Here is a 23674-nt window from a genome sequence, read left to right on the forward strand (position 1 = left end):
TGCTGCCTCTGGATCAAGGGGTCCTATGTTCGATTACCTGCCTGATTGGAGTTTTCTGTGCCCGGGTACTGGGTGTTTGTGTTGTTCTTATCATTTCATGATAATGATGATGATCATCATCATTTGTGACAGTGGCTAGATTGGATTGTCTAATAACTGGACTGAGAAAAAATTGGGACTTTGTACGGGCGCATATGACAGGGCAGTTGGGCGCCTCACAAACCATACATGTTGAGTGTCCCACGGTAGGACACAGGTTGCAGAGGCAGCAGAGGGTCGGCAGAGGGGTGGCGGACGGGTGGGCCGCGACGTCCCCGTCGCCGATGACAACGGCGCTTCCCGTTGTCTCCGTCTATTTCTGCGGTCCTCCTGAGAGGCTGCGGCCGTATAAATAGCCCGGCAGGAGCGCGGCCCGCAGTCGCCGCTCGCTGCTCGGCCGACACCGCACCGCCACCCCGCAGTCCCGCGCAGCCAGCGCACGGCACACGCAACAGGTGAGGCTGCGGTGAGCGCCACACCACACAGTACCTACACGGCCTGTCGCGGCGCCACGGACGCCGCCCGCTGATGTCATTTGTTTATTTTATTGTTTTCAGGAAAAGCTCATTTCGCAGGATACGATAGTGTGACATTATGACACAGACAAGACTTCGTGAGGCTTCATTACAGAACGTAAAACGCAATTGTGCAACGCAATTGGTTACAATAAAAGCGGCAACTTTTACTTCCAAATGTAATTGTACAAGATAAAAAGTTTGAAGAGCTTGTAAGGCTGTTGCATGGTAATTTGTGCTGTGAAATAACCTTCTAGAAAATTGGGATACGTTGCGCCGTTTCCAAGTTAATTGGCATTGAAATTATACAATCAGGCCGTTACGCTCCCGAGTTCCAGCGGCAAGCCAGAGACAATTAGTGTCAGTTCTTCTCAGAGCGATCCTTACTGCCGTCCCATGTGCAATATTTGTATCGCTCTCTTTTTCAGTTTAGGAAGAACACGTACGGCGACACCATCTCTGGCGAGCCGCTTGAATTTGCGCGTGCAGCGCCTAATCAGCTCTGAAACGGCGCAGTGCGACGAATATTTTTCTTAATAATTATTTCTCAGCAGATCCTACCCTACAATCCCCTCGCAAGCTTTTCATGCTGTTTCTAACCACGCTGTATAAAGGGCAGAGTGTTGTACATAGAGGACAGTTTACCTACATCGGTTCCTCACTCTACTGGTTGAGTTCAAAAACCACATGAAGAAACTCGCACGAGAACGAAACAAGCAGTTTCTGCCATTCTCTACAGCTTGTATTGGTGTTACACACGAGGTTGTGTCCCGTGCCGTATTTGTAAATGTAGCATGTTCTACACATTTACAGGGGTCGGACAAAGATATGGAAACACTTCGATAATTCCAGAATGAGATTTTCACTCTGCAGCGGAGTGTGCGCTGATATGAAACTTCCTGGCAGATTAAAACTGTGTGCCGGAGCGAGACTCAAACTCGGGACCTTTGCCTTTCGCGGGTAAGAGCTCTACCAAGGTAGAAGACGAGGTACTGGCAGAAGTAAAGCTGTGAGGACGGGGCGTGAGTCGCGCCTGGGTAGCTCAGTTGGTCAGTCAATCCTAAGATTTATGTCAGTCACTTTTCACTTCTTTAACCTCTAGGATTCTTTGTTGGCGTGAAAGATGTCAACCTGCACAGTGTATGTCCATCTGTAGCAGGCTGGGTACGTCAGTTCAAAGGTCGGCGTACCACCTCCAACACGACCATGCCTAGTAAAGCATTGTGGTGTTCAAGACACTCTTCGGATTGATGACTGCTTCACTTACTCATTTATACATACTTCCATATATTTAGAGGGAGTGGTTGTTTCCAATGATTACTCGAAAATCGCGTAATAAAACAATCAGCGGCAAAAATGGTCCTATCGGAACGCAAAACATGAGAATATGTTCCCATCTACACTCCTGGAAATTGAAATAAGAACACCGTGAATTCATTGTCCCAGGAAGGGGAAACTTTATTGACACATTCCTGGGGTCAGGTACAACACATGATCACACTGACAGAACCACAGGCACATAGACACAGGCAACAGAGCATGCACAATGTCGGCACTAGTACAGTGTATATCCACCTTTCGCAGCACTGCAGGCTGCTATTCTCCCATGGACCCGATCGTAGAGATGCTGGATGTAGTCCTGTGGAACGGCTTGCCATGCCATTTCCACCTGGCGTTTCAGTTGGACCAGCGTTCGTGCTGGACGTGCAGACCGCGTGAGATGACGCTTCATCCAGTCCCAAACATGCTCAATGGGGTACAGATCCGGAGATCTTGCTGGCTTACACCTTCTAGAGCACATTGGGTGGCACGGGATACATGCGGACGTGCATTGTCCTGTTGGAACAGCAAGTTTCCTTGCCGGTCTAGGAATGGTAGAACGATGGGTTCGATGACGGTTTGGATGTACCGTGCACTATTCAGTGTCCCCTCGACGATCACCAGAGGTGTACGGCCAGTGTAGGAGATCGCTCCCCACACCATGATGCCAGGTGTTGGCCCTGTGTGCCTCGGTCGTATGCAGTCCTGATTGTGGCGCTCACCTGCACGGCGCCAAACACGCATACGACCATCATTGGCACCAAGGCAGAAGCGACTCTCATCGCTGAAGACGACACGTCTCCATTCGTCCCTCCATTCACGCCTGTCGCGACACCACTGGAGGCGGGCTGCACGATGTTGGGGCGTGAGCGGAAGACGGCCTAACAGTGTGCGGGACCGTAGCCCAGCTTCATGGAGACGGTTGCGAATGGTCCTCGCCGATACCCCAGGAGCAACAGTGTCCCTAATTTGCTGGGAAGTGGCGGTGCGGTCCCCTACGGCACTGCGTAGGATCCTACGGTCTTGGCGTGCATCCGTGCGTCGCTGCGGTCCGGTCCCAGGTCGACGGGCACGTGCACCTTCCGCCGACCACGGCGACAACATCGATGTACTGTGGAGACCTCACGCCCCACGTGTTGAGCAATTCGGCGGTACGTCCACCCGGCCTCCCGTATGCCCACTATACGCCCTCGCTCAAAGTCCGTCAACTGCACATACGGTTCACGTCCACGCTGTCGCGGCATGCTACTAGTGTTAAAGACTGCGATGGAGCTCCGTATTCCACGGCAAACTGGCTGACACTGACGGCGGCGATGCACAAATGCTGCGCAGCTAGCGCCGTTCGACGGCCAACACAACGGTACCTGGTGTGTCCACTGTGCCGTGCGTGTGATCATTGCTTGTACAGCCCACTCGTAGTGTCCGGAGCAAGTATGGTGGGTCTGACACACCGGTGTCAATGTGTTATTTTTTCCATTCCAGGAGTGTATTTAAAATATTCTAATCGAAAACTAGGGTATCAGTTGCGTCATTCTACCTTCCTCAACACATGTCAAAACCTTTCCCAAAAAATTTAGTGTGCAAACATACTCGAGCTCTTTTTAACATGCAGCTCACCTGACATTCCCAATAGCTCCGCTAACTGTAACTCACTCTCATCCATTAGTCCCTCGCTGTAAGTCGCTCACAGCTATCCACACCCAGTTGTCCTTTCTCATTCACACATTCAGCATAGCTCGTTTTCATTATCACTTTCTGTCTCTCTGTTATTCTCTCCTATGTCACATCCACAGTCCCCTTCGTTCTGTTCCACTACTTCAGTCTCTTCTCGCTGTCATTGTCTCCCTTATGTTTTCTCTTACTGCTAATATCTCTTTCCCTCCTTCCTACTGCTGCTGTTTCATCTCACCATCTCTCTCTTCCTCGTTGTGACTGTCGTATATTCTGTCTCTCATTATCACTGACTGTCAATCACTTCCACTTTCTCTTTCTCTTTATTCGTCACACCCTGACACTGCCTCCTTCATTCTTTTCCTAGCACCGTTCTGCCACTGTCAACTATGTTCCACTGGCACGGAGTCCCTCTTTTTCTCTCACATTGCCCCTGTTTCCTTCGTTCTTTCTATAATACAAACACGCTCTACTATCTTATAATATTTGTTACTTTTCCGTGTATTTGCCACTGCCACATCTCTCTTTCTCTCATAAAAAAAATTGCGAAGATGTAAGCATGCCAAAATATTTTAGGAAAATGTTTACAGGTGCTGAGGAAGGTAGAATGATGCAGCTGGTGCTCCACTTAAGTCTTTGAAATGAACAGAAACTTAATCATATTTTTTGTACTCCTGTAGGAGCATTTCTCCGCTGGTTCCCTTCTTTTCCTTGCTGTAGCGGTTAATGTAACTCATATGAAAAGAAATGTATTTATCAGTAGAATTTAAGTAGTTTTCTTACGCGAAACTAAAATAACGCAAAACTAATTTTAAACCTCAGACACTATTTTGTGCGCAAAACAATTTTTCATGTGCTTCAGTGCTACAACATTGTGTTCCCGGGTGATAACGGGAAACTTTACAGCATGTCTTTCCGTGCTACGTCACTTTACAAACTACATTTTCGCCTCATACCGTACCTTACGTGTGTGTTTCACGTGTACAAGTAGGGCAAATTTCAACTACTATATCTCGGCAACGGATAAAGATATCAAGAAAATTTTCAAGGTTGTTAGAGATCGGGATCTTAGGAATATATCATAAAAATTTCAGGCATTTTCTATGAATAACCGTCTTGGAATCCTCCGTTGGACTTTGGTCCGCGGGTGACGGCGAAAATACACCAAAAAATACTTTTTTTGAGATTTTCGAGGAACCGCCCATTAACTAATAGTTCCTCCATAAGTGCCATCATGCCCACCACAGACTACCTCAAATGCAAAAAGAACCAACTTATTTGTTGCATTTGCCTATGCAGGAGATAGTCTGTAATATTCATACTTTGACCCTGTACCGTAGGATAGTGACACGAAGACGACCTTTCTGTGGAGCATACAAATGGTCCTTAGCCAAAGGGCTATCCAAAACACTTCAACCTAACTTTTTATCACCAACATAACTCGATGTATGAGCACTGGAAATTTCCGTTTTTGTGCGCGGCGTTTTGGAACATATTAGGAAAGCATACTGTCGCACGCGTACCGGTAACAGGTCTTTTCGCTTATGATGTTCAAAACGTTAAAATTGTGTATTTTGAAAAGCAGCTATCAATTCCAGCACCATGTGTCTTCACTCTGAAGATATTCTTGTATTTCACTGCGTTTTTATGGGGTTACGACTTCTCTATACAACACGGCATTATTCACGAACAGCCTCACAGAGCTTCTGACGTACCTGCTAAGTCAGTCAAACAAATGGCTGGCCGTTAAAATGGCAGCACCGTAAATGATGAGTGCAAGAAACGACAAATTGGCCTGAAGAGTTAAACCAGAGGCGCAGACGATTCTGTGGCGATAGCGGATGCGTATTTCTCGACCTCAGCTACTCGGTGACGCCGTAGATGGATTTTTTCTGTGCCAGATGCCCCTGTGCAGATCTCTCGTTCTCCCACTCCTTATACCATTCGCTTTTGGCCAAGTCTCTGAGTACAGCAATTTGATCAATAACGGAATGGATATATTCAGTTCTTTCCTGATCTCTTTGGTAGCTGGTCGGCATTATCATTACCCGAAATCTCAGCGAGCTTCTTGGTCGTTACAAATGATATTTTTGCACAGAAGCTATCTGTTATGGGATACAGTGTGGATGTCTTTAGCAGTGGATTTCAATATTTGCAACGCGAAGAGATAGTCTGCTATTATTAAATGTGGTCAGCTTGGCTCACCAATCCAGTCTGAACACTCTTTTCATATCTAAGAGTTCCGCTGCTTAAACAGACTTCTACGTCGGTGGACGGAATTATGCACTACCTTCATGTTTAGTGTCTACATAGGCACAGGAAACGGAGCCGTCGTATTTGGACGTATCGGAGCACACACACAGCACTTGCCCCTGTAAATTGTTGCTAATAATTACACAGTTTGCAGAGTAATCTACATTAGTACTTAAGTCCATTACCTTGCTGACATTTTCGTACCGTTTCTCAAAACAGCCTTGCAGTCGAGACTTTTGAAAGACTGTTTGAAACTTACTTCGCGTTAAATATGCCTCCACCAGTGATGGTGTGGAATCGTGAGTCCAGTAACGGCTGGTGAATCATCTTGCTGTAAGATAGAAAATTGAGTTCAGCAATGCAACACTGAGTGGAATCTAATGTCGTATTTATTAATGAATAAATACAGCTGTAATGAATAATTTAGTTTGGTACATAAGCTCGTAGCATTTTTCCAGAAGCTTAAGAAACAAAAGATACACGTAGCAGCAAATTCAGTTATCAATAATATATGTTCTTCACTGTCTACAACAGTCTGCCAACGGCGGGACAACTTTTCGATTCCATGACTGTAGAAATAACGTTGTTTTGAGGGGAAGAAATCGTCGGACCACGTTTTGGGCGCATTTTCATCCAGAGAGTTCCTTGAAGGTTGTTGGATAGAGAGCAGGAAATGTGAAAATGTGAGCCCGCAAGATGAGATGAATATAGTGGCAGTGGAATGACTTCCCAGCTCAACTATTGTAAGGTGTTTTTTATCAGTCTAGCAGAATGCGGGCGGGCTTTTTGTGGAGCAGCATCAAATGGTTCAAATGGCTCTTAGCACTATGGGACTTAACATCTGAGGTCACCAGTTCCCTAGACTTAGAACTACTTAAACCTAACTAACCTAAGGATATCACACACATCCATGCCCGAGGCAGGATTCGAACCTGCGACCGTAGAAGCAGCGCGGTTCCGGACTGAAGCGCCTAGAACCGCTCGGCCACGGCGGCCGGCTAGAGCAGCATCACTTCACGCAATCTTCCTGGTCGTTGTTCAAGGAGTGCGTCTGCGACACGTCTCAGCTGTTGACCATTTCTTTCTTTTTCTTACGTCAGCATAAAGACACTATTTCTCGTCGCCAGTAACGATACAGAATAGGAATGGTCGGTGTTGTTCACGAGGCAACTGATGACGAGCAAACAGAGACGTACGTATTTGTGATTTGGTTTAGAGCATGCGGTACCCACACACCCGATTTTCGAACCTTCCCCATTACGTGGAAATGTCGCACGATGGGTGAGTGACCACAGTTCACCACTTCTGGCAGTACTAGTGTACAGGGACGGGGGTCACTGTAGATGAGTGCGTTTAAACGATCACCAAGCCCCGAAGTTCTTCCTGAATTTGGAGAATCAGTAATATCACAGCGATCCTCCTCAAAACGAGAAGATCTTTTTCTTGCCGTGTTCTGTACAACAGCAGATCACTCCGGCTGTCGCCGCTGCTGTCGCCCCTCTACTGAACTCAACCAGGAGAATGTGTCGGAAATTTTCCGGCACCTCCATTTGGCACTCCAGTTTCTGGCATCCACAGCTCCACACTCTATCTCCAAATGAGAAACATGACACTAGGTAAACTCAAATAGCAACAATAATCTACATATAAAAAATTACAGTCGGTAAATAAACCCACAGCAACGGGAATACCAACAAGAAAAACAAAATAGATAGGAACTTTTGTACCAACGTAATATATCCCATAATTTTATGTCTAGAGGCTGTAACGCATTTTTATTATCTGTAACGGTCCAGGTATAAATTAATTCTCACTGCTCACTTCATATTTGACGTAAAGCAGAGCATGAAGAACCGTTAACATCCCTCACTGGCGAAAACGCCGTAACGACGTTCGTATACTGCCACATTATTTGCTAAATATCTAGTTTGTAACACAGTTGGCTTGAAAATGAAAGAGAGTTGGCAACGTTCATTATTCATAATAATAATTTTTTAAAACCACAAACTACACGAGTAAAATTATTCGAGATCTGAAGGTACATAAATATCTTAATTGTGGATATGTTGGATTCCCTTTTGTAGCTAGTTATATTTGCGTGAATCTAACCTTATATATCACAAACGAAAATGTTGTTGCATAACACGAAGTATGATTTTCAGGTTTTTTTAAAAAATAAGAACGTTCCAAACAGTACGGGCAAACATTACTTGCCACCGTGAAAGCATGAACTGAATGGAAAACTAAAGGTATCAGGCCAGGTTTAGCTACAAAAGTAGCTACAAATATTCCTGCCTTATTTCGTTTAAAACTATTGCTCATCCCAAGCCCCAGCCACTACCAATCGTGATTACTTTTTACCAGCTCTAAAGTGTTGCGCTGGTATCATGACGGCACGTGTTCGGAAAAAGATTGGTTCAAGTGACGAAAAAACCACTCACAGTGCTAACAAGTAGTCTGTTTCCAGAATGAGATTTTCACTCTGCAGCGGAGTGTGCGCTGAAATGAAACATCCTGGCAGATTAAAACTGTGTGCCGGACCGAGACTCGAACTCGGGACCTTTGTATTTCGCGGGCAAGTGCTCTACTATTTTTTTTTTTTTTTCGTTCATTGCATCTGCTAGGGGCGGACGTCGCAAGACACCCGTTTACTTCGTTGTTGGTCAGTGAACTCAATTTTTTTATTACACAAGACAGCTAAACCATTTGAGCTACCCAAGCACGTCTCACGCCCCGTCCTCACAGCTTTACTTCCGCCAGCACCTCGTCTCCTACCTTCCAAACTTTACAGAATCTCTCCTGTGAACCTTGCAGCACTAGAACTCCTGAAAGGAAGGATATTGCAGTGACATGGCTTAGCTACAGCCTGGGGGATGTTTCCAGAGTGCAGAGTGAAAATCTAATTCTGGAAACATCCCCCAAGCTGTGGCTAAGCCATGTCTCCGCAATATCCTTTCTTCCAGGAATCCTAGTTCTGCAAGGTTCGCAGGAGAGCTTCTGTAAAGTTGGGAAGGTAGAAGACGAGGTACTGGAGGAAGTAAAGCTGCGAGGACCGGGCGTGAGTCTTGCTTGCGTAGCTCAGATGGTAGAGAGAGACTTGCCCGCGAAAGGCAAAGGTCTCGAGTTCAAGTGTCAGCCCGGCACACAGTTTTAATCTGCCAGGAAGTTTTAAGTAGGCTGTTTTTTATCCAACATGGAAGGTGGAAATTTTGTCTGTGAAATCGATGTTAAGATCTTCCTATGCCTTGAATACTGACATATGGAAGCATCGATTTCGAACCCTCCGACACGTGTTTTGCACGTGTAGGTGATGATAGAAAACCACTAGCAGCTAGTGAAGTGTAACAACCTCAAAAATTAGTCTATTATTTAGCACAATGTTTGCAAAAATGCAGAAAGACAGACAAATTTTTCACTTTAAATTTGGATAAATTCAAGGAGATGTTTATAACAAAGACTACCTCCTGAGAGTAGTCTGTTACTAAGTAAGTGGCGATCATCATGAGCAAGTGAAATCGTAGGCTATATGAATTATGCAATAATACTAAGAAGCGATGGAAAGCAGGACAATCGCGTAAAGTCTGTATTAGAAAAGGAGAATACCATACTAAGATTTGTCGGGAGAATTGTTGGAAGTGGAGTGCATTCGTAAAAGAAATTGCACGCAAGACTTCAGTATGCCGATTTTAGGGTACTTCTCCAGCGTTTGAAGCTTTCATCAAGTATGAATGACAGGAGACGTGGAGCGAAATCCGGGTCGTGCTGCCAGAATCGAAAGCAGTTCAATACATTCAATATGAAAGTATGAGAGGAATAGTCTGGAAACATAAATAGGAATCGTTGTAACATAAGCGATGCAATTCTCGGAAAACCCATGTTACTTTCATTTAGAGAACCGTTCTACTGCTGCCACCATCATAAATATTGGGTAGGAATCATGTGAACAACCTAAGAGGAATTAGGCCGCGTACAGAAACGCAAGGACAATCATATTTTGCTTGTTCAATCAGCGAATGGTCGTGACTCAAAATGTGAGGAGCAGTCACATGAAAACGAGACAGCTGTAAAAACAGTAAGTAAACTGTTCATTATTTCAAGAGTAATCCCCATAGATGTTGATAGATTTATCCCAATGTGAGACAAGACGGTAAATGTCTTCGGAACAATGACCGTACGCAGGAGTGCAGCTCTTTACCCGAAGCAAATCGACGGCCACGAATGTTTTTATTCCGGGCTCCAAAATATACAAATCGGATGGGAAGAGACTGCGCGGAGGATGTGCAAGGGCTTCCCAGCCAGACTTCTGCAGCATAGTCCAAGCAACCTTGGCCACATGTAGGCCCGCTCATCGTCTTTGACTGAATGTGCGATGAATGTGTTAACAGTGGTGGCGATTGTTTTTGAAATGATTAACAGTTCACGTACTTTTTTCCAGACGTCTGTTTTTTATTTGACTGTCCTCTGTAGCTAATACTGATACAAAGTATCCTCCACCACTCACTTTACACTGAGGTAGGTTCTACACCACACAAGCACCGTTACACTCATCTACTTCCTTGAAGTGCGTTGATGCGTATTAAAACTGAATGCCATGAAAGCAGCATAAAACAACTGACTTGAAATGTAGTACATAATTGCATTCGCTAATAAGTGGCATATCAGGACAATGTGCAAAGTAGATAAGAGGAACGCCATCTAAATTATGCATATAAGGAAACATTACGCAGCGGGTATGTCATTCAGAAACCGCATTAGAATGGTGTTTGTGAGGTTATGCTATGCCTCGCGTAAGAGCGAGAACCGTGTTCCAGCACATTCCTGAATTCGTCAGATCTCAGTATCGTGGCCTACTGACGCTGTGGTTTTATCGTTCTGTTATATTTCTTCTTGCGATGGTTGTGATCCTGCTGCCGTCAAGTGAATACGATATCGGTCCACACTCAATGCCATGCTTGATGTCAATCTAAGATGAATAACACCATAGAGGACACCCACCTATTGTCCATTCGGCCGTGTAGAATCTTACTGTTACGCCATCTACCTTACGTCAGTAACTGAGCTTGTTTTCAGTAAGACAAGTATGACAAGGACAGTTCGAAGACGTCTCTGTCTGGGTGGCGACTGTTGTTTGTGGCTTCCCTTGACGCGACAGCAGACAGTACGGTACTGCGCCCGTCAGCAATGTACGCAGAACTGGTACTTTGCAGTCCTTAAAAAAAAAGAGACCCGGTACTGCGTACAGTATCACTACGGACGTAACCGTGCGTGTAGGTTCCGAACAAAATGAGTGTTACCAGGTTTCATTCGTTACCGTCATAAGTGCCCAGCGCCTAGCTTGATAGCTCGGGACGCCTTTAGGTAAACTATGTGGTTATCTTTGGTCCACTTAGATGATAATTTGGACATCTACAACTAGGTTTCTGGCGTGTTAAGGTCGAGGCCTCTTATTTTATCTTTCAACAATATAACGCAAGACCGTAAATAGCCAATACTCTTATGACCTATCAGGATATATAGGGTGTTTCACTTTTGCCCTGGGAAGTAGGTTTTCCAAGTCTTGTATCTACTGAGTATGTTTTACCTTTCTGAGACACTGGCACGCTACCATTCGCCAGCTGCTACGTTTGATGAAGTTGATACGCAGCAGGCAAGGATTCAAAGGCGGAGTTGGAAGAGGGGAGGGAGATGAGTATCATGATCAAATGCGTGTGTGAATTCCTAGGGACCAAACTGCTGAGGTCATCGATCCCTAGACTTGCACATTACCTAAACTAACTTATGCTAAGAACAACACACACACCCATGACCGAGGAATGACTAGAAACTGTGGCGGGTGAGGCCGCTCAATCCGTGACACGGCGCCTGTAACTGCGCGGCCACTTCGGGCGGCAGTATCATGATCTCCTCTCCTAAAACAATCTTGGTAAAAGCATATATATTTTTGGGTATATTAATTTTCAATGTGTTTACGTCCTCCCTACTAATATTCCAGCCAAGTAAGGGTGTACCAGCACAAAAGATTGGAGGCTTATTGTAAATGCTGCCAACAAATTGCTTCGAATGTTCAAAACTGAGTAAGGGAAGACAGAAAGGGGAAGATACTAAATAAGAAGAAGAAAAAGAAGGAAGAGAAGAGAAGAAAAAAACTATGTTATCCCATTATTGCGTGTTTAAAGCTTGTATGCCATTGGGCGCCGTCAAAAGTAAATGCCAGCAGCAAACCTTTGACAGTGTCCTTGGTAATGGGAATAACGTTGTCCCGAAACATGTTGTGGTAAAAATATCGTACGTCTCACAACTGTGCGTAACATTCTCAGTCTCTACGATGGCATCACAACAGATAGCTAGGGAACGTAGGTGGAAACTACAGAAGGAAACAGCATTTGTATCATTTACACGCTGGCACTGCCATGGTATCCGCCCCTGGTGGCTGAGTGGTCAGCGCGACGTAATGTCATACCTAACGGGCCGGGTTCGATTCCCGGCTGGATCGGATATTTTCTCCGCTGAGGGACCGGGTGTTGCGTTGTCCTCATCATCATCATTTCATCCCCAACGACGCGCAAGTCCTGGAAGTGGCGTCAACTTGAAAGACTCGGCGAACTGTCTACCTAGTCACACGGCATTTCCATTTACTGCCATGGTCTTTAGACTTCGGTTCATAACAGTAATGCTTAGTGAAGTACTTAGAGCGCGTCTCTGCAGGAATAGTCAGTTTTCAGGGATATGACAAGAAACATCATTCGAAGTACAAAAGTCAAGTAAACATGAGGTCCAAAATGAATCCCCTAGTAGCTATGAGCACATCTTCATCTTCGAAGCTGTGAAGTAAATCTCTTCTATTGCATATATCTTTACTTTCCATAACGACAAAAACAAGAAAAAATACAAGTAAGCATGGGATCTAAATTGCGTACCTTAAGAGCTATAAGCACTTGTTCCTCTTCTAAGTGTTCATAGTTCTTAAGGTATGCACATTTAGTGCCCATGTTTACTGGACATTTTTGCTTCGAGTGATCGTTCCTGTCATACCCCTGGACACTGACCATTCCTACTGGGATACCCTGTATGATGAGGGCAGCACATTTGATTTTATTTTGCTTAAATTACGGAATTACGATTATGTGGAAGCTGTTAGAAGTTGATGCTGTCACAGTTCTTAAATGAATGTCATGACACATGCATTTCACAAATTTTCAAACGTGTGCCTTCCACATGCTGTTGCGATTTCTTGGACGTTATTCTAAGGGTACACTGACGCAAAAAATTGCAACACCAAGAAGGAACTGAGCAGCAAAAACGAAAGTTCGTAGATATGTTTCTGCATCTGAAAGATGATGTCTGTTCAGATTTCGCGCCAGTTGCATAGGAGTGCCTCAAGTTGCGCTACTATGAGGAGGCAAATCAGGTTTGCTTTAAATACACGAATACACTTTGTAGCGGCCGTGAGCGTTATTTACCTTTGAGATATGACGTGGTGAGCCGAAGTTAGTCATGGCTGCCTTTAAGACCACAAATGCGTCGTGATCAAAATATCACTGAGTTTAAACGAGCTTGTGTAATAGGGCTACGAGAAGATGGATGTTCCTTCTGCGCTACTGCAGACTTCGCAGGAAAGTAGCTACCGTAGCTGATTGCTGGCAGCTGTTGTTACGAGAATGCACGGTTCGCAAGAAGACCGAGCTCCGGACAGCGACGAGGTACTACCGAGAGGAAAGACCATCGTGTTCGGTGTATGGCTGTGGCGCATCGTACTGCATCTGCAGCACCACAGTGATACAAAGAACTGTTATAAATCGTTTGTTTCAAGGAAAGCTCTGAGCCAGACGCCCTGTGGCGTGTAGCCCGCTGACCGCCCCCCCCCCCTCCCCACCAAAAACAAAAAAGGTTAAGGTTCAAATGACTCTGAGCACTATGGGACTTAACATCTGAGGTCATCAATCCCTAGAACTTAAAACTACTTAAACCTAACTAACCTAAAGACATCAAGGACATCACACACACATCCATGCCCGAGCCAGGATTCGAACCTGTGACCGTAGCAGTCGCGCGGTTCCCGACTGAAGCGCCTAGAACCCCTCGGCCACCGCGGCCGGCAGGGTGGAGGTCTGTTGTGTTTTCTGATGAAGGCTGGTTCTGTCTCGATGCCAGTGATGGCCGTGTATTGGATAAGAAGAGGCCAGTTGACGGCCAGCAACTAACCTGTCTGCGTGCTAGACACACCGGACCTACGAGTGCGAGTCGAACGAAAACCTTAAATATATTTTTAAATATTATTTATTGTGCAGAAGTGGTAAAAGCTCAATGCAAGTCCTCCAAGAGTGCATAAATTCCTTTAGAAAAAATGTCTTTTGGTAGTCCGGCAACCACTTATGCACCGCGTGGCGTACCTCTTCATTAGAACGGAACTTCTTTCCTCCCATTGCGTCTTTGAGTTGTCCAAACATATGGAAATCACTTGGGGCAAGGTCTGGTGAGTATGGTGCATGAGGAAGTGGTTGGTGGAAATGAACCCAGTAACGATTCTTTCAAGGTAGCCATCACCTTCTCATTCAAAGCGCCGAATAAGTTCTTCAGAAGCATCAACAAGTCGTCTCTCATTTCAGGAGTCAGCTGCCGTGGCACCCATCTTGCATACACTTTGTGAAACTGGAGCACACCATGTACAGTGTGGTGTGCTGACCCATGACTAATCTGTAAACATGCTACAATGTCATTCAGTGTCACTCGGCGGTTTTCCTTCACTATTGCTTCAACTGCTGCTATGTTCTGTGGAGTCAAAACTCGTTGTTCCTGACCTTGACGGGGAGCAACTTCCACTGAAGTCACACCACTTGCGAACTTCCTACTCCATTCGCACACTTGCTGCTGTGATACACATGCATCACCGTACTGAACCTTCATTCGTCGATGAATTTCATTAGGTTTCAATCCTTCACTACGCAAAAACCGAATAACAGATCGCTGTTCTTCCCTGGTGCAAGTCGCAAGTGGTGCTCCCATCTTTATACTGATACTGCGACGGTATGTGTGCATCTGCACTACACTGCCACCTACGGGCCATTCTGCACTTTCGTTGTTACAAATTTAAGGTTTTCATTTGACTCACCCTCGTACATCTGGAGTTACTGTCTGCGTCGCGATTTCGTATGACAGCAGAATGACTCTCGTTGTTTTCCCACGCACCCCGACTATCTGAATCTGGTGATTCGACCATTTGTGCCGCCATTCATGAACAGCATTCCAGGTTGTTTTCTCCAACAGGATAACCTTCGCCTACATGCCGCTGTTGTGACGCAACGGCTCTACCGGGTGTCAGCATGCTGCTTGGGCTGATTGGTCACTAGATTTGTCTCCAAGTGCAACAGGCATGGAACTCCATCCCACAAACTGACACTGGCTCCTTTACAACGCAACGCTTGCACGTTCGCAAGGGTGCAATGAGCATTCTGGCGGTTATTCCGGTTATTAACGTACTAGAATTGCACAGTCGTGCTGGCTTATCTCGCACTCTCATTAATCTGTGATATTGCAATGTTGATCACTTGCATATGTTACCTAGACAAAATGTATCCTCGAAATTTCATTACTCTACACTAATTACCTGCTGCTATTGTGATGTCTTTTTCCGTCATGCATTTACTAAGAACAGTGTAAACAACCGTATTAAAACATTTGACTTTACTTAAACAATTTATTATTTTATTAGTGTATTATTACATTACATCATTTTTTATATTTTGTTACCGTTACAGTTACCTTTACCATACAGCAAAGGAGGGAAAGCAGAAAGGTGGAAGGAGTATATAGAGGGTCTATACAAGGGCGATGTACTTGAGGACAATATTATGGAAATGGAAGAGGATGTAGATGAGGATGAAATGGGAGATACGATACTGCGTGAAGAGTTTGACAGAGCACTGAAAGACCTGAGTCGAAACAAGGCCCCCGGAGTAGACAACATTCCATTAGAACTACAGACAACCTTGGGAGAGCTAGTCCTGACAAAATTCTACCATCTGGTGAGCAAGATATATAAGACAGGCGAATACCCTTAGACGTCAAGCACAGTATAATAATTCCAATCCCAAAGAAAGCAGGTGTTGACAGATGTGAAAATTACCGAACTATCAGTATAATAAGCCACGGCTGCAAAATACTAACGCGAATTCATTACAGACGAATGGAAAAACTAGTAGAAGCCGACCTCGGGGAAGATCAGTTTGGATTCCGTTGAAATATTGGAACACTTGAGGCAATAGTGACCCTACAACTTTTCTTAGAAGCTAGATTAAGGAAAGGCAAACCTACGTTTCTAACATTTGTAGACTTAGACAAAGATTTTGACAATGTTGACCGAAATACTCTCTTTCAAATTCTGAAGGTGGAAGGGGAAGGTGTAAAATACAGGGAGCGAATGGCTATTTACAATTTGTACAGAAACCAGATGGCAGTTATAAGAGTCGAGGGACATGAAAGGGAAGCAGTGGTTGGGAAGGGAGTGAGACAGGGTTGTAGCCTCTCCCCGATACTATTCAATCTGTATATTGAGCAAGCAGTAAAGGGAACAAAAGAAAAATTCGGAGTAAGTATTGAAATCCATGGAGAAGAAATAAAAACTTTGAGGTTCGCCGATGACATTGTAATTCTGTAAGAGACAGCAAAGGACTTGGAACAGCAGTTGAATGGAATGGATCGTGTCTTGAAAGGAGGATATAAGATGAACATCAACAAAAGCAAAACGAGGATAATGGAATGTAGTCGAATTAAGTCGGGTGATGCTGTGGGAATTAGATTAGGAAATGAGACACTTAAAGTAGTAAATGAGTTTTGCTATTTGGGGAGCAAAATAACTGATGATGGTCGAAGTAGAGAGGATATAAAATGTAGACTGGCAATGAGAAGGAAAGTGTTTCTGATGAAGAGAAATTTGTTAACATCGAGTGTAGATTTAAGTGTCAGGAAGTCGTTTCTGAAAGTATTTGTATGGAGTGTAGCCTTGTATGGAAGTGAAACATGGACGATAAATAGTTTGGACAAGAAGAGAATAGAATCTTTTGAAATGTGGTGCCACAGAAGAATGTTGAAGATTAGATGGGTTGACCACATAGCTAATGAGGAGGTATTGAATAGGATTGGGGAGAAAAGAAATTTGTGGCACAACTTGACTAGAGGAAGGGATCGGTTGGTAGGACATGTTCTGAGGCATCAAGGGATCACCAATTTAGTATTGGAGGGCAGCGTGGAGGGTAAAAATCATAGAGGGAGACCAAGAGATGAATACACTAAGCAGATTCAGAGGGATGTAGGTTGCAGTAGTTACTGGGAGATGAAGAAGCTTGCACAGGATAGAGTAGCATGGAGAGCTGCATCAAACCAGTCTCATGACTGAAGACCACAACAACAACAACCGTTACAGTGCTGAAATTGTAGGCATCTGTTGCTCGTTAAATTTGGTATGGAGGCAAATTATGTTTGTGGGTCTTTGGAACCAAACCCTACATCCGTGACTGAATTGCCCAGCCAGGTAAGAGCTATTGTGGCTTCCACAAGTAGCACCTCGATTTCCTACTGTGTATAATTGCAAATCACCTACAAATTTAATGACGTCTTCTGCCTGCTTTACTATCTACTCACAATAAGTAAAATTTCATTATTTGCTGGAAGTTTAACGGCCAGTAGTGTAATTTACGTAAAAGAACCTGTACTTGCAATATCTCACTGAAAACTTATAAGTTTTTTTACAGTTAATATTCTTGAAAGTAAGCGTATTCCTCCATACACAACCAAGTTGTTCTAGGCCGGTTACGTCATTGATGTCTGATTCAATTCGACTACAGTTCATTATCCTTCTTTTACTTTCGTTGGTGTTCTTCTTGTATCTACATCTACATCTACATCTCAGTGATTACACTGCTATTCATAACAAAGTGCCTGACAGAGAGTTCATTGAACCACCTTCAAGCTGTCTCTCAACCGCCGGCAGAAGTGGCCGAGTGGTTCTAGGCACTATAGTCTGGAACCGCGCGACCGCTACGGTCGCAGGTACGAATCCTGCCTCGAGCATGGATGTGTGTGATGTCCTTAGGTTAGATAGGTTTAAGTAGTTCTAAATTCTACGGGACTGATGACCTTAGAAGTTAAGTCACATAGTGCTCAGAGCCATTTGAACCATTTGTCTCTCTACCGTTCCACTGCCGAACGGCTTGCGGGAAAAACAACCAATTAAATCTTTCTGTGCGAGCCCTGATTTCTCTTATTTTATCGTGATGACCATTTCTCCCTATGTAGGTGGGTGCAAACAGAATGTTTTCGCAATCAGAGGAGAAAACTGGTGATTGAAATTCCATGAGAAGATCCCGTCGCAGCGAAAAACGCCTTTGTTTTAATGAATGCCACTCCTATTCACGTGTCATATCTGTGGCACTATGTCCTCTATTTCTGAACGAGCTGCCCTTCTTTGAACTTTTTCGATGTCATCCGTCAGTCCCACCTGATGGAGATCCCACATCGCCTAGTAGTACTCCAGAATAGGGTGGACAAGCGTGGTGTAAACAGTCTCTTTAGTAGACCTGTTGCATCTTTTAAGTGTTCTGCCAATGAATATCAATCTTTCGTTTGCTCTACCCACAACATTATCTATGTGACCGTTCCAATTTAGGTTATTTGTGATTGTAATCCCTAAATATTTAGTTGAATTTACTGCCTTCATGTGTGACTTATTGCCTAATCGAAATTTAGTGGACCTCTTTTAGTACTCATGTGAATAACTTCACACTTTTCTTTATTCAGGTCCTCTTTTCAATACACTGCTACACCATTCACTTGTTCTTCCAAGTCCTTAGCTGTCTACAACAGATTTACAGTGTCATCGGTAAACCATAATGTATTTATTTCTTCTTCCTAATCTTTTATTTTGTTTCGAAATTTCTGCTTTTTCAAGGATATGAACATTAACAAAAGCAAAACAACCAGTCTCAGGACTGAAGACAACAACTATCTATCTATATATATAATAACATCAGGGATAGGCTACAGACACCATCTCACTCTCTTCTTAACTATGACTTCCCCTTCATAACCTTGGACTCGTATAACAGTATTCCCTTTTTCTGTACAAGTTGTAAATAACCTTTCGGTCCCAATGTTTTATCCCTGCTAGCTTCAAAATTTCGAAGAGTGTAATCCAGTCAACATACAAACACACGCTACAAATTTTGTTTGTCTTTCCTTCACCTTTTTCCAAGATAGGTGGTAGGTGCAGTATTGCTTCGCATGTTCCCACATTTTTCTGAAGTCCAAACTAATCTTCCTTGAGGTCGGCTTCTATCTGTTTGTCTACAATTCTATAATTAATTCGTGCCAGTATTTCTAGCCAGGACTTAAACCGACAGTTCGGTAGTATTCACACCAGACAGAACCTGCTTTCTTTGGAGTTGGAATTACAAATTCTTCTTCAAATCTGAGGTATTTCGCTCATCTCATACGTCTTGTACACCAGTTTGAGGTTTATAATGGCGGGCTATCCTTAGCATACCAGTAGTTCTGAGGATATTTCGTCTAGTCGTCTACTCCAGGGATCTTATTTCGAATTTGGTTTTTCTGTACTCTGTCAAATTCTTTCCACTGCATCATATCTGGTATTTCATCTTCACCAACTTCTTCTTGTCTTTCTATAAACTTTCCAAGTTTGTTCCCCTTTTATAGACCTTATGTATATTCCTTTTGTCTTTCAGTTTTCCCCTTTTCTCTTAACACTGACTTGCCATCTGAATTGTTTCATACGGTTGCTTCTACTTTTTCTAAACAACTCTTTTACGTTTCCAATAGCCATCATCTATCTTCCCCCTTCTCACGCACGCTTTTACAGCCTTGTGTTTGTCCTCCAAGTTCTTCTCAGTACTTTCTGTCAGTCTCATTTTTAGATTTCTGGCTTTCGGCTGCTTGATTTGCTGCATTATATTTTCTCCATTTGTCAGTTAATTCCAGTATCGTCCGATTTATGCAAGAATTTCTACTGCATGTTGTCTTTTTATGTATGTGATCCTCTGCTACCTTCCCCATTTAATCTCTCAAAGCAAATCACTCTGTTTCTATCGTATTTCTTTCCTTTGTTTCAGTCCAGTGTTGCCTAATGCTCCCTCTGAAACTCTCAGCAACTTCTGATTCCTTAAATTTGTCCATGTCCCGTCTCCTTGATGTACAACGTTCTGCAGTTTCTTTAGCTTCTAGTTTTCAGTTCATAACCAATGAATTGTGGTCTGAGTGCACATCTGCCCCTGGAAATGTTTTATGTTTAAAATATGGTTTCCAAATCTCTTTCTTACCATCATACAGGGAGCCTGAAGCTTTACAGTGTCCCCAGATCTCTTCCACGCATACCGCCTTATTTCATGATTCTTGAAACAAGTGTTAGCGATAATTAAATTAAGCTCTCTGAAAATTTTTTACAGATGGCTTCTTACCTTATTCCTTTGTCCCAGTCCATGATACCCTACAATTTTTTCTCCTCTTCCTTTTCTTACAACGCCCGCAGCACGTGGTCTTGCGGTAGCGTTCTCGCTTCCTGCGCACGGGGTTCCGGGTTCGTTTCCCGGCGGGGTGAGGGATTTTTCCCGCCTCGAGATGACTGGGTGTTGTTGTGCCGTCTTCATAAAAAAATATTCAAATGTGTGTGAAATCTTATGGGGCTTTACTGTCAAGGTCATCAGTCCCTAAGTTAAGGCGGCCGCGTTAGCCGAGCGGTTCTAGCCGCTTGAGTCCGGAACCGTGCGTCTGCTACGATCACAGGTACGAATCCTGCCTCGGGCATGGATTTGTGTGATGTCCTTAGGTTAGTTAGGTTTAATTAGTTCTAAGTTCTAGGCGACTGATGACCTCAGAGGTTAAGTCGCATAATGCTCAGAGCCATTTGAACCAACTCTAAGTTTACATACTACTTAACCTAAATTATCCTAAGGACAAACACACACACCCATGCCCGAGGGAGGACTCGAACCTCCACCGGGACCAGCCGCACAGTCCATGACTGCAGCGCCCAAGACAGATCGGCTAATCCCGCGCGACTCGTCTTCATCGTCATCATTCACCCCCATTGCGGTCGGAGGAAGAAAATGGTAAACCACCTCCGCTAGGTCCTAGCGTTGTTCGGCGGTGTGGGTCTCCTGCATCGTCCCCTACGCTTCTCGGAGTATGGGACTTGATCATCATCGTTTATTACAACCAAATTCCGCTCACCCACCTCAATTACATTTTCATTTGCTTTAACTATCTGAATAATTTCCTTTCCATTACTTCTCGTTTGTTCTCTTCGTGTTTTTAACGTTTGGGTAGTAATAAGTTATTTGTAAATTGAGTAGGAATAAATGAAATACAAAAGGCAAATTTACAGCACTTACGGTATTAAGTGAACAATGGCTTTCTTGCCGCTAGGGACGCAAGTGGGGTAATCGTTTGTCAGACAGTAACAACTTTCTGAGCAGTGTGTGTTGCGACTGTGACTTGTTCAAGTGGAGGAAGCGGAGACTGGCTGACTCATTCGATGGTGTCCATCCGAGTCGTCGCCGCCTTCCGCCAGAGGGCTACGTGGCGCCAACCGGGAAGGCAGAAAGGGGACCGTATGCTGGCTGCTCCTAGCGCGGGCTATTCCCGACCGCCAGAAGGTCGGGCGCGCGCCGCCAAAATAACGCCGCCATTGTCTTCAACTGCAGGCCGCCGCGGCAGAGCGATTGCCGACCCCGTGACTGGTCGGTCACACATCTCGCCGTGTGCGGACGCAGCGCTGCTATGAACGGCCGCATCGCATGCTGTGTCCGACCTGCTGTGGTATCAACACTACGTGTCACCTGAAGAACTGCCGACGTTGCTGCACGGTCGAGTCACATTAACGAGACTAGGGCCTTTATATAGGGCAGTGTGCGCTGAAGAGGTCATCCTTGGTGACTTATTCTTCTAGGATGGGATGTAAGGATAAAAGGAAAACACTTTATTTATTACACAGTCAGTTAGGCTTTGGCACTCAATGGGCCCTTTAGCCTGCTGTCTTTGGTAATTATCTCCTGTGGAGGGTGAGATGTGTCTAGGCTGTTACGTGTGACTGCTTCTTCATTTTATGACAGATCGCCTATGGGGGTGAAACGTTATTGACTTAGGTACTCGATACTTGTGCCGTCATGCAGGGTTTACCGTTCCTACCGATTCTAATTGACGAACTTCGTCCCTAAGGGCATCGATTTTGCTAAAAACTCGTAGAGCCTTGTCATGGTCCTTCTCTTGTATAGTGGTGTCATGGAGTGCGGTGCGGATGTTGACGTTTCTTGTCCACCATGGAGCTCCTGTGATCCATCGGTAGCAAATGTTTTGCAGCGCTTGGAGTTTGTTGTAGTTGGAGACGCACGTAGTTCCCCTCGAGGTGGAGCCATATAACATTGTGGGTTCCACCGTCGCCTTACACGACTGGAGTTTAGTCTTAGGGCTGAGACCCCTACTCTTCAGGAACGGAAACAATGACCTGGCCATCTTCTGGGTTGCCGTCTTCTTGTTGTCAATATGCTGCTTAAGAGCAATTTTTTTTTGTCAAGGTAGACACCGAGGTACTTCACTCCCTGACTGGGTGTTGTGTGGTGTCCTTAGGTTAGTTATGTTTAAGTAGTTCTAAGTTCTAGGGGACTGATGACCATAGATGTTAAGTCCCATAGTGCTCAGAGCCATTTGTACCATTTTTTGAATTTCACCCTCGGTGACCGTAGGATAAATTGATCATCTATTTTGAGTGTCGTTCAGAAGTGGTTTCCTCTGTGTGAATATAACGACTGCCGTCCTCGTCGGGTTGATCGTTATTTTGCAGCGCCCAGCGTTCCATTACAGCAAGTTGCCGTTGCATCCTACCGATTAGCTGGTCAAGTATCGTGCAATCGTCAGAAAGGCCGTATCGTCTGCATAAAAACTCGCCGTAACAAGGGGGACTGTTGGCATGTCATTTATATATAAGTTGACAAGCAGAGGCGGAATGACAGAGCCCTGCGGAATTCCTGCGGAGATCAGTTTCATTTCGGAGTTTTTATCGTCGACTAAGACATACAGTTTCCTGTCCTGCAGAAATTTGTCTATGAGGCCAATGTAACTATCCGCAATAGGGGTAGCGCGATGTAGTTTGACGATAAGATGGGGCCGCCACACCTTATCGTATGCTTTTTCGATGTGAAGGAATACACCAATTGTGAAGTGTTGCTTGTTGTATCCTTCTTGTATCCGTTCGGTGATCCGTAGAACCTGAAGATCGGCAGATAACTTGTCGTTGAAACCGAATTGTTTGGCTCGTATAACATCACGCACTGTAAGCGTGCCATGGAGCCTCTTCAACAGCACCCTCTCGAGCACCTTGCCAAGGGTCGGAAAGAGGCTAATTGGCCGGTAACTGCTGAGTTCTGCTAGGTCTTTACCTGGATTTGGGATTGGAACTATTCGAGGCGTCTTCCATGCCGTAGGAAAATATCCCTGCAGGATACAGCTATTGAAAATTCGGGTAAGGAGCACATTGGCTTCCTGGGCAACTGTTTCAAATCGGTGCCTGGCGCGTTATTCCGAGTCTTCCGGATAATTTTACGGATGTCTGCTGGTGTGGTGAGTTCTGGGCGGCTCTGCACAGGCGTAGTACGAAAAGCAGTCCATTCTGCTGTAACGACGGCTTCCTGTTCTTGCAGGCGGACGTCGTTCACGGGAGTCGCTGGAGTAGACATCTGTTCTTGGTAAGCCGTAGCATACAGCTCCGCCAGGGCGAGTTCGTCATAGAGGAGACCGACTACCGCCCCTGCTCGACTTCAGCGTGCTATAACCACGCACTGGTGGCAGATAGCAGCATTAGCAGTGAGGGTGTA

General features: G+C 44.7%; 1 protein-coding gene across 2 annotated transcripts in view; it reads left to right on the top strand.

Annotated features, from left to right (window-relative positions):
* The first annotated feature begins 422 nt into the window (after positions 1-422).
* The window catches only part of LOC126334634 (SET domain-containing protein SmydA-8), a 280691-nt gene continuing 257439 nt past the window's right edge, over positions 423-23674 (top strand). The window contains exon 1 of one of the 2 annotated variants that reach the window (XM_049997070.1): positions 423-494. The gene's annotated coding sequence lies outside the window, so the exon portion shown is untranslated. The remainder of the gene's footprint in view (positions 495-23674) is intronic. The other variant, XM_049997072.1, reaches the window with a different exon arrangement.

Source organism: Schistocerca gregaria, chromosome 2 (genome assembly GCF_023897955.1).
Source record: "Schistocerca gregaria isolate iqSchGreg1 chromosome 2, iqSchGreg1.2, whole genome shotgun sequence".
In the NCBI taxonomy this organism is placed as follows: Eukaryota; Metazoa; Arthropoda; class Insecta; order Orthoptera; family Acrididae; genus Schistocerca; species Schistocerca gregaria.